This window comes from Notolabrus celidotus, chromosome 1 (assembly GCF_009762535.1).
Source record: "Notolabrus celidotus isolate fNotCel1 chromosome 1, fNotCel1.pri, whole genome shotgun sequence".
In the NCBI taxonomy this organism is placed as follows: domain Eukaryota; kingdom Metazoa; phylum Chordata; class Actinopteri; order Labriformes; family Labridae; genus Notolabrus; species Notolabrus celidotus.
In genome coordinates this window covers 41,925,548-41,941,922 of record NC_048272.1, presented here as the reverse complement: position 1 = coordinate 41,941,922, position 16,375 = coordinate 41,925,548, and the positions used below count along the sequence as shown (strand labels likewise).

Here is a 16,375-nt window from a genome sequence, read left to right as displayed (position 1 = left end):
CCAGCTCCTCCAGTGATGTCATTTGGGACACCCAAAAAGGAAATACGAAACGAGAGGAAAACACTGGCTCTCCAGACACTGAGTGCATCAGGTTTGTAAAGAATATTAAAAAAAAAGAGTAGTAAAATTGAGTAAAATAACCTTGCTTGAGTCTTTCTCTGTGCAGCAGAAAGATTTCAGAGCAGTCATGAGATCTCTTATTAAGGTCAACATTCAGTGCAGAATTTTATACTATTACATCATAGTTTAAAAACTTGTCACAACATGCTTTGATTTATATGTTTTCAATAAAAATCAAAACAATTAACAATTAAAATTCTATATATTAAGATAGTACTTATCCCCCCCTCCAGGAACAAGACATGGCCATCATTCATCTCACTCATGTCTTCATTACAGCGTCAAAACTATCAACAATGAAAAGCAATAAATAAGCAAAGAAACGTACATACATACACTATAAATAAATAATAAAACAAATACATGACAAACACACACATACCTTGCTGGCCACACAAACCCAGAGGTGACTAGGTTATATATAAAAACAAGATATCTCCAATCAAAAAGAAGGGTAGCTTTCTTTCTCTCTCTACTACCATCAGACTCAAATACACAATGAAATATTTATCAAACTAAATCAAATAAATATGGAAACAAGACAAAAATGAAATGACAAATTATATTAGGGGCAGCTAAAGTACTTACTAAAAGTATTTGAAGCTAGCTGTTAAGGCAGAACATGCATGATTTCAGCTTCCAAATCACTGGATTTATTTTTCTCTGTTCTTTTATTTCAGTGTTTGATTTGGACAACAACTGGGCCGTGTGCTCCATGGCAAAGCCATACAGACTCCGACATGAACAGTACAATAAAACGGACTACCTCAAAACTTGCACACTGTACATTTGCACATTCAATTGCACTATGCACAATATTTATATTTGTATATATATTTTTACATTTATTACTAATGTCTTCCTTTAATTGTATGTTCTTTTCTTGGCTTAATACGGGCTCTGAGAAACAAAATTTTGTTCCATATCATGTGAAAGCTTCTATTGGTATGACAATAAAAATGATGTAAAAAAACAAAAGACAATAAGATTCAAGGTTTTTTAAAGTCTTTTGATCTGCACTGTCACCACTGATCTGTTTTCTCTGTCTTGTCAGATTTCTGCTCTTGGTGCTGTAGAAGAACAGAACACCAAAAGGGTCACTTGGAATATCCTGTCAAGGCTATATTCAGATAATGTGGCAAAACAAATGACTGGTAGGGCGTCAATGGAAAGAAAGGATTGAAAGAAATGGTCAAAAGAAGTCTGGTAATCAGTAAGTTCTTTATGATACAGTGTGGACATAGCTAGTAGACCAGGGGTCTGTTTCAGGAAGGAGGTTCAACAAACTTTGAGTCTAAAGGCTGATTTATACTTCTGCGTCGAATCGACGGCGTAACCTACGCCGTAGGTCCGCGTAGCTCCCGTACCTACGCAGAGGCCTACGCACGTAGCTGACGTGCACCTCCTCCAAAATGTAACTACGCGTAGAGCCGACGCGGACCGCAAGCTCTGTGATTGGTCCGCTCGACGGCTTTGTCTTTCCCGCATTCACAGCACTTCCGGGGTCCCGGACATCGGCCACACATCGGCCGTGTATGTCATCTCCTCCTCTCTATTCTTCATGTAATCATGTCTGTATGATAAACAGCAACATGTATCAGCTGTAGATTAACATAACACGCTCTGAATCGATGTGGAAAAGTAAACAGAGATCGTAGCGGGACCGGAAGCAGGCGACCGGCTATCAGAGAGACCGCACTGCCCTCAGGCGTTTCGGCGGAGAATTGCTGCGTGACACGGACACACCGACGCAGAAGTATGAGGGGCTCATGTCCGCGTCAGCCCCTGCTGCGTAGGGCGACGCAGAAGTATAAATCAGCCTTAACCCTGAACTCTGAATTGATTTACAGTCAGATGCTCTAAGTTAGTTCAGTCAACTCTGAGGAGGTTCACTCATAGTTCAGTGTGCACTATGACTATAAAATGACAACATGGATGTTCAATACTATGATTCACCATGGCAACAGCTGACACAAAGAGGCTGCCCACTTCACCATTGTGGAATTAGAAATCCTCTTGCTCACATGCAGTGAGTTAGAATTGTTTTTGAAATGATTAGCAACACTGCTGCTGCGTCAAAAAGAGCCTCAGACAAAATACTTTCTGAATGGTATTGTCTTTACAAACCCAGGAAGGCAGGCCCCAGTTATAGGATATATCCTATTTGTTATATAGCTGGTTAATTGGACACATTTTTCTACTGAACTGAAAGCAGCTATCAGAAGAATGTGTTATTAGCAGGGCTAAGTGTAACAAGGATCATTTGTGTTAATGATAGAAAGAATCACATCAGTGGTAGCCAATGGCCTTGTTCAGTGCTCAATTCTGTTTAAGTCAGTGTTTCAGTCAGTGGTAAGTCTGTTTATGTTTTTGCTCAAATCAGTGCTGTAGTCAGTGTACAATTTAAAATGTGTTGTAACATTATATAAAACATATAGTAAAACTGTAAATACTACAACTAAAGAGACTATCTTGTCTTATTTCCCAATGCTCCAATTTGTGAGCATAAGCAGCCATTCTAGCTTTTCTCATCTGGCCACCCCAATATTTCAAGGTTTTGTTGAGCAATTTCATGAAACTAATAACTTGTTAGTAGTCATAGTTTGTACAGTCAAAAAAAAAAATGGGATTCAGCTTCCACTTCATCCAAATCAACAATTAGAGCACAATAGGCAGTAACCCTGTATTTACCTCATTACCTCAAACTTTGATGTCTCGCCTTGAAACAGGAAATACTTATAGCTCCTTCATACAGTGATCAATCTGTTTGTGTGTTCTGTTCCAAACACATGATCAGGGTCCATCCCTCAACACACCTATGGGCTCATTTATCTACTACAGCTATAGCGCCACCCACAGGAAATACATGGTACTGACATTTACATACAATACCCGATCTCTTCCAAATTTCAAATGTTTCATCATGGACCCAATCTGAACTCATCTATATACACATTTTGCTCATAGGAATAGCGCCACCTAAAGGACACAATGAGTATTTACTCAGAACATGTTTTTAACAGGCTTGTGTTCACAACTCTTTCTATAATGATCTGTGATGAACAATCCTTCAGGACATAATTAAAGTCACAGCACCACCTACTGGTGACAGGCAGTACTGCAATGTACACTATGCTGATAACTGCACAAGTAACCTCACAGTTTCAGCCTAGGCCTACTGTTGTTGATCTCTGGGAATGTGCAGCCCAATCCAGGTCCAGAACTAGGCACCCCTACAGGTTTTAATACACCTGCTGATTTTAAGGAAAGGGCTGGTCCTGGTTTTATCCACTTAAATGTGCGTAGTCTGGTCCCCAAGATGGACATGATGCGTATCTGGGCACTTTCCACTGATGCTGACGTAATTGTTTCATCTGAAACCTGGCTAAGCAAATCTGTTTTGGATCAGGATTTTTCCATCAATGGCTACAATGTATTTAGGACTGACTGCCCCAGAAGGGGTGGGGGTGTAGCAGTTTATGTTAAGAATAAGTTCAGAGTACATCTGCTGCTCTCCAGATCAGTATCTAAGCAATCATCTCTGGTTGATCTCATCCTTACAAATATGCACATAAATATTCAACCGCCTCCATATTTGCAAATGACATCAGTGACCACTGTGTCGTTGCAACAGTAAGAAATATGAAAATTCCAAAAACAAAACCAGGCATTATTATGAGACGTGATATGAAACACTTTTCAGAACAAGCTTTTATTCATGAGTTGTTTCATGTTGACTGGGGTCAAATTTCTGTCATTGCTGATGTTTGAACATGCTTGGAGTTTCTTTTATGATTGTTTTATGATCATCATCAACAATCTCGCTCCTGTCAAAAAATAGAGAGTAAAAGGCCGGAACAATGCATGGTTCATGACAGAGCTATCCAACCTGCTCCATGAACGGAACCTAGCATGGAGTAAAGCTAGAAAATCAGACCTCGCCTCAGATTGGTTGGTTTTCAGGCGTCGGTGCAATGCATGCACAGAGGTAATTAGAAAAGCTGAAACTGATTACTTTCTTTCTAATACAACAAATAATCTGAACTATCCAAAAAAAATCTGGAGTACAATTAAATCATTATCTGGAAAAATTAATCATGTTGAGCTTCCTCCATGCATTGTGAAGGATGAAAAGAAAATTACTGAGAAGACTGAAATGCTTGACTGTTTCCACAGACATTTTGTTTCCTCTGTTTTTTATTTGAATCCCTACACTCTTCCTGTAGCAGTACTCCCTCTGTGGATGCTGTTAATCAGGCATTACCAAATCAACCTTTTAGCTTTGATGAAATTTTAACTTCTCAGGCACATAAAGCCCTCAGGCACTTGGACACAACAAAATCTGCTGGTCCAGTCAAATTGGAGCCCTACTTTTTAAAATTAGCAGCTGATTTCATTGCCCCGCCCTTGACACACATTTTCAACCTCTCCATAGCAACAAATGTCATTCCCTTAGTCTGGAACTCGGCCTTTGTTTCCCCCCTTCTAAAAGGGGTGACACCACTATTTCAAATAATTATAGGCCCATTTCCAAATTATCTGTCCTGGCCAAAGCCCTTGAAACTTTTGTCAGTGATCAATTGAAGGAATTTTTAGACAATAACATTTTAGCAGCATCTCAATCAGGTTTCAGGAGAAAACACAGCACAGTTACAGCATCTCTTGTTATGGATTGTAACCAGGACTGGACCCAAAAGTAGAACTCAGGCAAAGATGGATTGTGAAAATACAAGTCTTTTATTTGGAGTTCACCCTGTGGTAATGGCACCGTGAGTACAGAGTGGAGCAGTCCCTCTCTCCGGCGTACTCACACAGAGGGTAACTGGAGCTCAGGCAAAGGCAGGCAGGTTCAGCAGCAGAAAGGGAAGTGATCAGCACGAGAGCAGGAAGCATGCATGGCAGTCTCTGAAGCAAGATGGAAACACACAAGGACGTCAGCTAAACACACACAAAGACAAGCAAAACATAAACGCTTGAGGAGCCACAGACTCAGAATACCACTGAAAACTGAAGTACGATCTGGCGATGAGTAGGAGGAAATCCAGAGGCTTTATAGTAGAGGGTTGATTAGTGAATGGCTTCACCTGGTGCTGCCTGTTGATTGGAAACCCCGCCCACATTCACCCACAAGAAACAAACAAGGGGAAGAGACACAGGAGGAGGAGTAACAGACAGGGAAATGACAAAACACACACACAAAGAGGGAGAGGGGAGGGCTGCCATGATGAGGATCATGACATCTCTTAAAGTTTTCAATGATTTTAGTGACATTTTAGATAATAAGCAGTATTATGCAGCCCTTTTTATTGACCTGTCTAAGGCCTTTGATACAGTTGACCACAAGTTACTGACACAATGACTGAGCCTTACAGGATTGTCTGATCATTCAGTCGGCTGGTTTGATAACTACCTCCATGACAGGTCACACACAATGTGTGCAGGCTGGTGGAATTACCTCTGGCACGCTTTTGCTTTCTCAAGGTGTGCCTCAAGGATCAGTCTTAGGACCCCTTTTATTCATTATTTCTATCAACACGATACATCATAATGTTCTTAATGCAAATTTCCACTTTGATGCCGATGGCACTGTAATGTATTGCTCTGCACCCACCCCCGATCAGGCCCTGACACAGTTACAAACTGTTTTTAATACAATTCAACAACATTTTTATGATTTAAAACTTGTTTTAAATGCTGATAAGACAAAAACTATGCTGTTCTTCAACAAAAAATCAAAGCCTGCAAACCTGCCATCAATATGCACCTGTGAGGGGATCCAGATTGAACTACAGATACCTTGGTATTTTAATTGATGACACTTTAACCTTTAACCCTCACATCCAGCAGCTTGCTAAAAAGTTGAAATTAAAGCTGGGTTTTTATTTTAGAATTAGATCATGTCTTTCTTTTGAAGCAAAGAAAAAACTGGTTGCTGCTGCTTTTCTGTCTGCGCTGGACTACGGTGATGTTTTATAAATGCACGCCTCTGCTCAAAGCTTGCACATACTTGATACTGTATATCATGGAGCTTTGAGGTTTATCACCAAATTTAAAACGATGACTCATCACTGTGTGCTGTACTCCAGAGAGGATGGTCCTACCTGTCGTCACGCAGGAAAAAACATTGGCATCTTCTTATTTATAAATGCATCCTAGGACTACTTCCTTCTTACCTCCTCGCTTATATTGCACAAAAGAACTCAGGAAGTCATAATCTTTGATCTCAGGATCTTTTATTACTATCTGTTCCCAGGGTCAGGACTGAACTTGGGGAAAAAGGCCTTCAGGTTTGCTGCTCCCTCCACCTGGAATGCCTTACAGAAGGATCTAAAACTGTCTGACATGATATCTTTGAATGCTTTGAAGCGGTCCTTAAACGACTTGGAGGCTGAAGCATCTGTCTGTAGATGTTTTGTTTAAATGTCACTCAGGCTGTTTGTCTGGAGGTACCTGTTGTGTAGCTGTTGTATGCGTCTGCTATTTGTATTTATGTCTATTGTCTATTTGTAACTCTGTAACTGTGCTGCTGCCTATCTTGGCCAGGACTCTCTTGGAAAAGAGATTTTTAATCTCAATGAGCATTTCCTGGTTAAATAAAGGTTATAATAATAATTTTAAAAAATGGATAGCGCTGGAGCATTGGGCCCATACCCGGCCGTCGCCGGCAACGGGAGCCGCGAGGGCTAGGCCGCGACGAGTAGGAGGGCCGCCGCGGTGAGCACAGAAGCCTAGTTGAAAATGTTTGGCAATATTCATAAAAACATCATTTACTGCATGTCAACTGTGGTGTACAGGTGTCCAGCAGCAAACCTTCAGTGTAAGTGTCCCATTAGTTAAGTAAATAAATGTAATGTTAAAGACAGCCTGAAACATCTCACACAGTGTCTGCTTTTATTTGTGAGAATTGGACTTCAACCATAATGGCACTCAAAACACCCTGCATCCTGCTCCACTCTTTACCTGTGTGTAGTCTACACTTTTACCACTAGGTGGTGGTGTTGACCACACACTTCTCTGCTCCCTAGCAGGGCTAAGAGGCCTGTGGGGGGAGGTGAGACTGTTACAGAGAGTCTCCTGAAGCAGACTCCACTTCTAACTGTGTGAAAAGAGACCACAGGCACAAAAACTGAACCTCATCTATACAGAGAAAATCTAAAAGAAATCAGACTTTGACTGAAAGACAGCCTGGAACATCCCTCACACAGTGTCAGTGTCTTTTTGTGAGAGTTGGAGACATTACACCACAGTGGGGGAAATTTGACCTGTCTAACTGATTCTGTCTCCAATCCCTAGATAGGGACAGAGAGTGTGACAGTAGGTTTAGGTTACAACTGTCATTCAAAACTTAAATCAAATGATACCTGTGTTTTATACAAGAACAAACACACAGAGACAGTCACAGTGAAAACACACCAACTTTATTATTTGCTGCAGAGATTGATCATTGTTCATTGTTACAGCCACCGTACAGTATGGGGTGTGAGTGGATACTCTTCATGTACACTGCAGCGGCCCTGAGCACGGCGCCCACAGGAGGCTCCCTGCTCACCAGCTCTTCAATGGGGTTGACATTTGCATCTGTATTACTGCTCTGCTGGGGGGATGGTGGAACATTTGCATGTGTATAAGACACACACGCGCACACACGCACATGCGCGCGCGCGCACACACACACACACACACACAGTGACAATAATTCAATTTAACTAGGGGTTAGAGATGAGTCCTTAATGAAATACCTACTTGTTTATTACTGAAACTGAAATATAGGAAATATTAAATGTTACCAGAAGTTAGAATATTAATTATAACTGTGTAATATAGTTTGACAATTCTGACAATTGAGAGATGTTACAAGGCCATCCCCTGATGTCCAAGTGTATAAATCATCATCAATCAAGTTGAGTATGAATTGGAATATATTTAAAGGATATACAGCAGCCCAACATGTAACTGAGTCAAACATGAACCTAAAAAGACTTTGACTCTGAGGTGAAGTGCAACAACAAGTAGAGAAAGATTCATTCTACTATAGTTAGATAAATGTTCTGAAACATATGCCATTAGTGTCATAGCTTTCTTTCCCTCTATTTGTTTAAGTAAATCAGAGAAGCAAGCTAAGGTTTCTCTACTCAAATATGAGATCACTATGTAAAATCAGAGTCACCTTCATTCTTGTCACGAACAGACAGGACAGGGAAAGAACTTCCTTACTTCCCCTTGGGTCCCTGGACACGGTAAAAGGCAAGTGGCAACCTTGTTGCAAAATTAAATGACTTGCCGATAAGTGGTTGTCAACCATTGACTGTTAAATACATGGACATTGTCTCCGTGATGTCGTCCATTCACCTCTGAGGTGGAGTTTTAAAGCCTACAGTCAGCGGCCTCTATATTTGGAATGCTGACTCACTTTCAGTCGACCCAGCAAGAGGTAAAGGAGTTGAGACGGGCCTTTAGCCTCCTCCCCTTATTCAGACAAAACTCTTCAAAATGATTCTAAAATAAGAAGGTATTCAAATATGAACTCCTCGTACAGTGTGTGCTGATTGGGAAATGAGCTATTCAGACCAAATACGTTGTTTGAAGCAGGCTGTAAATGTGTTTCTTTTTGCTGTCAATAAAGGTTATTTTAATGGGTAGGTATGTGGTTTCCATTGCTTCTGCAGCCAGCCTCAAGACACAATGAACTGCTGTTTTAACACCTCTGCATTGGCTTCATATTTTAAGACTGGAGGTGGTAGCTTAGTCCATAGCCCAAACACAGACTCTCTCTCTCTCTGTCTCACACACACACACACAGACACACACATGAGTAGATACTAATACCTGCAAAGCTTTGAAAAGATGGGCTGAATGATGATAGAAATGTCAACATAAATATTCCTGTAGAATTCCACTTCACCCTGTGACCCTTCAATGACACTCACCAACATCTGGTTTAATTACAGGATCAGCTTTGACTGAGTATCAGGGGAGACGAATTACCCTTGATAACTAAAATATGAAGCCAGTCCAGAATTACCTCAAACTGCAGTTCTTCTAGACGCCACTTGAGGCTGACTGTGAAAAGAAGAAGAAGAAGAAGAAGAAGAAGAAGAAGAAGAAGAAGAAGAAGAAGAAGAAGAAGAAGAAGAGGAAGAAGAAGAAGAAAGGTACTTTATTAATCCCCAGGGGGGAAATTCAATTTTTTTACTCGTGCTATTTTTGGACATGCTACACATACAGTCTTTTTGGTATATACATACAAATGGCCCAGGCAAGTGAACCAGCACCTCTCCATCCACCAGTCCACTTGCCAAACTTCGTCCATACTGGGGCTCGAACCGGCGACCGGCGAAAAGAGGCAGTATTACAGTTTTTCTCAGTGGCTTTGGGACATTTCTCAGATCAGAGTTGAAATTCTCAAAACTACTTGTTCAATCTTCACATCATTGCGTCACTTGTGCAAATCAATAAAGCAGTTTCTCATTTCTTTGAACAAGTTGTAAATGCTTTGGTACATCCATGCAAATGATTCTGTACAATTCTCTGCTGTTTCCTACATTATCAAGTGTTTATGTCATGTTGATCAAAATGTATTAGAATGGGTCTCTGTTGAATAGTCTCACCCTCCACTACATTTAGGCATTAGTTCATAAGTCTTCACATGCAGAGTGGATGAACATGTTGTCAGAATATGTCAGTCATATTTCTGTACATTTCCATCACAGCTTTGTTTCTAAATCTGTCCTGAATTGGTAAATTGCTCCCAGGTGAATCTTGACTTTCTCTAACCAAGGGACATGTGTGAAGCATTAGATCAACCAATGATCAACCAGTTTTCTGAAATAGCTCAAAGGTGCATCTCATGAACCATCAACTGGCAAGTGAATATATAGCCGGAGCACAACACAATGTTACAATGTCTGACAATGGAAGGACAAGGAACTGGACTGGGTCAACAGCCAGAGAGAAGAAGAGGAGGAGGAGGAGTGAGGCTGCTTGATGGAGGAGTAGGGAGGTAAAACAGAGGAAGAGGCAGAGGACATATGTTCCTGATGATATAAGAGCCACACTTGTAGACCACGTTCTCAATCATGGTCTTACCATGGCCGAGGCTGGTCGAAGGGTGCAGCTAAATGTTGGGAGAACACCTGTGTCCTCCATCATTCAGACTGTTCATCAACAGAACAGGCCACATACACAGATGACCCTTGTGGATGCCAGGGATGCAGCATGTGATGACATCACAGCAGATACCTGCAGAGGCTGGATAAGACACTCTTAAAGATCATTTCCACACTGCATCGCAAGAGAAAATATTTGTTGTGATGTGGATGAGAATTTGTGGCCCAACAGACAGGAACGTCAGGAGGTGTAGGAAGACTGCACTGCACTGTAATTCCTACAGCCCTGCATGTACAGTTTCCCCTTATGTTCACATTTCTACTTTTGTTTTTTCTTTGTGCTATGCACATCATGTCTTTTTCTTTCTGTATTGCAATGACATGGTCTGTCAACAAGTTAAAGTACAAACAGTGAAAGCGTAAATGTGAATGATTTGGCCCAAGCTTTTTCACCATCCTCTATTTACAAAGCAAATACTGCAGAGGCAACGCCTGCTTCAATGATTTACTTAATCAAATAAAGACAAAGACAGAACACGCATCAGGACTTACTGTGTCTGGACCCTTTTCAACTACAGAACAAATAGACATTTGTGTTTACTTCTCTTTGAATTTAATGCCTCTCATACCGGAACATCACAATGTTTTCGGGGAAACCTTTTACATCTGGTTACAACTGTTAGACCGCTGATTGTATCTTCAAAACATACACTTGTGGCCATTGGTCGATGATGTTTGAGACATTTGGACAACAGGAGTGACTTCATGACATCCACCTGCTGTCAATCATTTGTGAACTCTATTTCTGTTTATCATTGAATACTTGAATTTCTACATCGATAATACACATATGAAGGTATCTCCATCTTCAGTGACTTTAATTTAAAATGTTGATCATATGCTGCTTTTGATCACCTTTGCATTACACAACTTACATTGTAAGCCTCTCATACTTCCACAGACTACAGCCCATTTTAGCAGAAACATCCTTCAGTGATCAAAAAACTATGACGATAATAGAGTTGCCACCTGTCCCGTGAAATACTGAATTATCCCGTATTTCACACTTATACATTGAGTCCCGTTTTGAATCAATACGGGACGCGGTTTGTCCTGTATTTTTAATTTGCCTTGAACGCAGCACCATGGTGGCACATGGTGGCCTGTCGGACGGTGACAGCATGCTGCAGGAGAGCAACATTCCTGCAATATCAGACCAACAAATACCAAAGGACAGTCTCACAGTTCTTCGGACCTGAAGCATCCCCTGAGGCAGATACAGTAAGCTTATTAATAAATAATAATATATGATTGATTTGGAAAAATTAATCCTACTAGTGAATCAACAGTATGAAATGTTAAAAAGGAATAAATTAGGTTTAAGCTACCATAGTGTTTCACTTAATATATTTTCATAGATTAGGTTATTTCTCATCAATACATCAAGAGTAGACATTTCATTAATACAATGAGAAAAATAATTCAATACAATACTGATAGTACCATTCATGACTTCATGAGAAAACTATAAAAAGACAGACAGGACAGAATCATTTAAAAAAATACTATAAAATCCTGACTGTTTATGTATTTACAAATCTGTTATCCTACTCCCCCCTATAGGCCACAGCAGCTGAGTTGACCCAGGTGTACCACACAGTCAAGCACAGACTCAGCTCCAACAGTTCAGACTGTGGACACAAACTTAATCAGAAGATATTCAGTGATTCCAAAGTTCTGTGAAAGAAAAGAATGTGAAAGAAACCGTCTCTAGGGAGTTAACTAGCGTGTAAGCATTGACTCAAGTTGTGATGTGTATTTAATTATTGTATCTGCTTTTACAGAGTTTATGTTTGCAGATATTTTCTGAAAAACTGTGTAATAAAGTACTTCAAACTTTAACTAATACCTTATTAAAACATTGTCTTTATTATGATTTACCACAACTAGTGCCCTACCCCACTATTAGGCCATTGGTGGTCGTGCCCCTGCAGAGTGGCACCCCGGCTGCCGGGGGTGTCCTTTATTTTTCTGCTTGGAAGGTGGCAACCCTAGACACAAACACTATTACAAACACAGTAATGCTCTTCATTTCACTTTGAGTGTACTTCCTGCTCTTCAGGAGTGCAGACGCTTTTTTGCTTGCTCTTGCTTATGCTTACATTCTTCTCATTTCAACTCTTCTTTCTTCACTGAGAGACTACAAGCAGTGACTCCAGGATTCTTAGAAACCACTGGGACTATAATTTATTGTTGACAAAGTAAACGACTGCCTTATCTCCACATTTTATCGAAACTGCAAGCGTGGCCTACTGATCAGCAAAAGCATGTTAGCAGCTAAGCTAACTGGAACCAAAATGCCTCCTTTCACTGTGGGGGTGGGGGTGGGGGGCTGTGGCGGTTCTGGGGAGGGGCCAACAGGGGCCAGTGCCCCTGTCAAACTGAACCTGGACCCGCCTGTGGCCCCCCCTCCACACCAAACAAATATTATACAATAAAAAAAGCTTTGGTATCACTTTTGTGTAAATGTGCAGGAATGTGCAGAAAGGTTCCAAATTTTCCATTACACTGCTATCTCTCCCCAAACACAGGTCAGCAAATGTTACTTTATTGTTCAGTCTTTAGCATCTCATAAGATGCACATGTTACATTTATGTCTGTTTCAAACAGACAGAGAGCAGAGGAGACAGACCGCAATGTCACCTGGTCCATGTATGACCTTTATTAGTCCTAACCTGCAGACTGCTGACAGGGAGCTTTACAACCCCCCACAATGATTAGTACAAAATAAGTATGAAAATGAAAATAGACAGACAGAGAGCACGGACTCTGCAGATACACACACCACCAAATGATGAATGCTCATTTTGAGACTTTCAATGACTTCTTCTCTACAAGCACTCATTTTGGGTCTGCAAGGGTTAAATCTCTGATGAAGTGATATCAAAGCAGAAGTTATTATTGTAAGATTTTTTCTGAAATTCTGTTATTGTGACAGCTCTATCCATGTAATAATTAACAGATTGAATATGCACTGTTAGCTGAGAAAATACTACTACCTCAGTCTCTTTTGTCCATGTGAACATGTTACACACACATTGGCTGAAATACACACAAACAGGATCATATGGACATGCATTAATGGAGAGATGTCAGAGTGAGAGGGCTTGCACATGAATGAGCAACCAGAGCAGTTAGGGTGCCTTGCTAAAGAGCACCTCGGCAGTGCCCAGAAACTGAACTGGCAGCTCTCCATTTACCAGCCCAATTTCCAAGCATGGTCTGTGACGGGACTTGAACTGGCTACCCTCCAGTTCCAAAGCCAAGTCCTTGTGGACTGAGCTACTGCCGCACTTTATTCAAATGATTTAATGTCTGTAACTTGACACTGTGATGACAGCAAAAGATAACTTCAATGAGAGAAACAAACAGTCTGAAGCATCAAAACATGAACTTCAGAAATAACATTTAAAAAGTTATGTAATTCAGCGTGTCAGCCAATATCATTCTTAAATCAGAAAGAATCATCGCTCAACATTGTAACTAGATGCCTCCAGGAGTCATCTTTGACACAAGCATAATACAGTATTTTGAAGCTAGAACTATAGCTGAAGTGTTCTTTAATAATAAAATATGCCTCCTCTCTAAACAGTCCCTGTATGAAAATGTGCCTCCTGACCCTGATACTGTCCCACAGTGCATCCTGTGAGCAGGGCAGACCAACAGGTGTTGATCCAGTTGATGCTCAAGAGGGAAGCCGCTCACCCACAAGCCTATGATTCCTTCCAGGACACTAAGGCTTATCCACACATCCTGGGTCTGGGCATGATGGATCAGCATCAAACTGTCCAAGTCCATCACCCACATTAACATGAGAGGTATCAGGATACACTTAACACAGGTTTTTGTGGACAAAGAAGACTTGTGTTGACTTGAATGTTACTGATTATTTTATTTGTTTAACTTATTCTATCATTCAATCATGCCTTGTTTTTATTTATACTGTCATATTGTCTTATTTTAAATATTAACTTCTGTTTGCTGCTATTGTGAAGAGTTGATAAACTGCTTTCCATTGTTTCACAACAATGACAATAAAGATGTATTCTATTCAATAAAAAACATGTTGTAAGAAAAGAAAATGAAGGTATTAAAAAATTCTCCCCACTACATTATATAATAGTATATCATATACAATTCTTGATGTCTAAGAAATTACTGCAAATAAGACTTTAAATACAAATAAGAGTGGTACTGGGAGTTCTATAGCACAATAACCATAGTTGTCTGCTGTTGTTTAGAAGGTACTACTCACCATGCCTTCAGTCCTAGCTTATTGTGGTAGCATGATAACATTTGCTAATAAGCAGAAACAATACACACACCACTGAGGCTGATAAAAAGTGTAGCTTAGCTTTTTGCTTGAACAACAAAGTGTTGTAAAAATTCAAGTTGAACTCTGTGGTGGTTTTATGAAGAAGGAAGTGGACTAAAAGGAAACAATTAAAACAACAAAATATAGAGGAAAATACTCTATTTTTATTTTTAACATTTGTTTGTTTTGACATGCAGATATTTACAGAGCAAGATAGGGGAAATATTACAGAGACTCAAATGATATGGATATCAGTGGTGGAGTGGAACAAGAGTAAGACACAACTACTTGATAAAGAGAACCAAACAGAAGACATTCAACTGAAACGATAATAAGGCACAACAATCATGGTTAAAGATATTTCAAAAGTAAGTATTGAGATATAGAGTTCTAAAGTTTTACACCCTTTAGATGAATGATTCTACACATTTGAACAGATGATGGTCGTTGGTGAAAAAGAGATAAGATAAAGAGAGGTTACAGGGGTTACTTTTCCACTTACAAGTATGAATGTAAAATGATCCCCCTATGATTACATGTTCAGTGGTTTCAACCTCTGAAGAACAAAAATACAAAGGTCCAATTCAAATGTAAATGTGTTGTGTAAAGAATAACATACTACAGGGTAAATTACACATACAATTTTAAATTGTGTTTCTTTAACTTCAGAAGCTACAAAGCAGGACAGGTGACAAAGAAACTGTTCCCTAAAAGTTGAGTCCATTTCTGTCGAGACATTTCTCCAGAAACCAAAACTTTGAAGTAAGAAGGGCAATGGAAGAAAAGTCAGAGGATTGTTAACTCAAACTTAAATCAATTCAACTTTATTTATACAGCCCATTTCATACATACAAGCATGCAGGCCGATGTGCTTAGCAATAGAACAGAGAGACAGAAAACAACAGAGATGGTAAAATAATAAAATATATATATAATCCTAAAAAAATTCTTACAAATAAAATCAATTCCGTAAAATTAATTAAATAAGTAAGGGTAGAAAGCAAAATTAAAAATCAGTAAAAGTTAAACAGATCTGATAAATACAAGAAATTAATAGATACATAAATACATAAGTAAGATACATAAATGTAGTTAAAACAAAGATTATAATAATGCAAAAATCCCTCAAAAAATCAGTAGGTTACCTTATCTGAAAACAGTGACTGTTTAAAAATATATTCCAACCCATATGGTAGATGATGACATCCATCCGTGATATATACCTCCCGGCAGCCTGCTCTCCCCTTCTCTTACCTTTCCCATCAGACCAGCATCAGTCAATGCACTCAAATCTTCAGAGCATGTATAACTTTCAACTGATCAACACAGTGTGTGTTTAGGCTTTGGTTTGGATTGTGCTGGATATATATTTTGTTAGATTGTAAATATTTGTAAATTAAAACACAGCAGTTGTAGAGAACCCCCTTAGAGCAGGGGATGAGTGAGTAGCTCTTTTTGTTTGTTTGTTTGTTTGTTTGTTTGTTTAGAAAAGCCAAAAATGAATAAGAAAGCAACATACTGTATGAACAACATTTTTAAACTTTAAGATAACTCATGTTTGTGAATACAGATGTCCCAACGTGTCATCTGTGACACAAGAAAACAAATACAGTAAAGCTTAAATATAGCTCTAAACCCATGATACAGTTAGTCCTTAAATAAGCAAAAGAAGTTCCTCCTCTCTGAACAGTCCCTCTCTGAAAACTTGCCTCCTGTCTTTGACATCGTCCCACAGTGCATCTTGGGAGCGGGGCAGACGGGCAGACGATTTTTC

At 39.7% G+C, this 16,375-nt stretch overlaps 1 protein-coding gene across 1 annotated transcript in view; it reads right to left on the bottom strand.

Annotated features, from left to right (window-relative positions):
* Positions 1–16,375, bottom strand: part of LOC117821670 — a 393,061-nt gene that overhangs the window by 29,102 nt on the left and 347,584 nt on the right. The window lies entirely within an intron of this gene.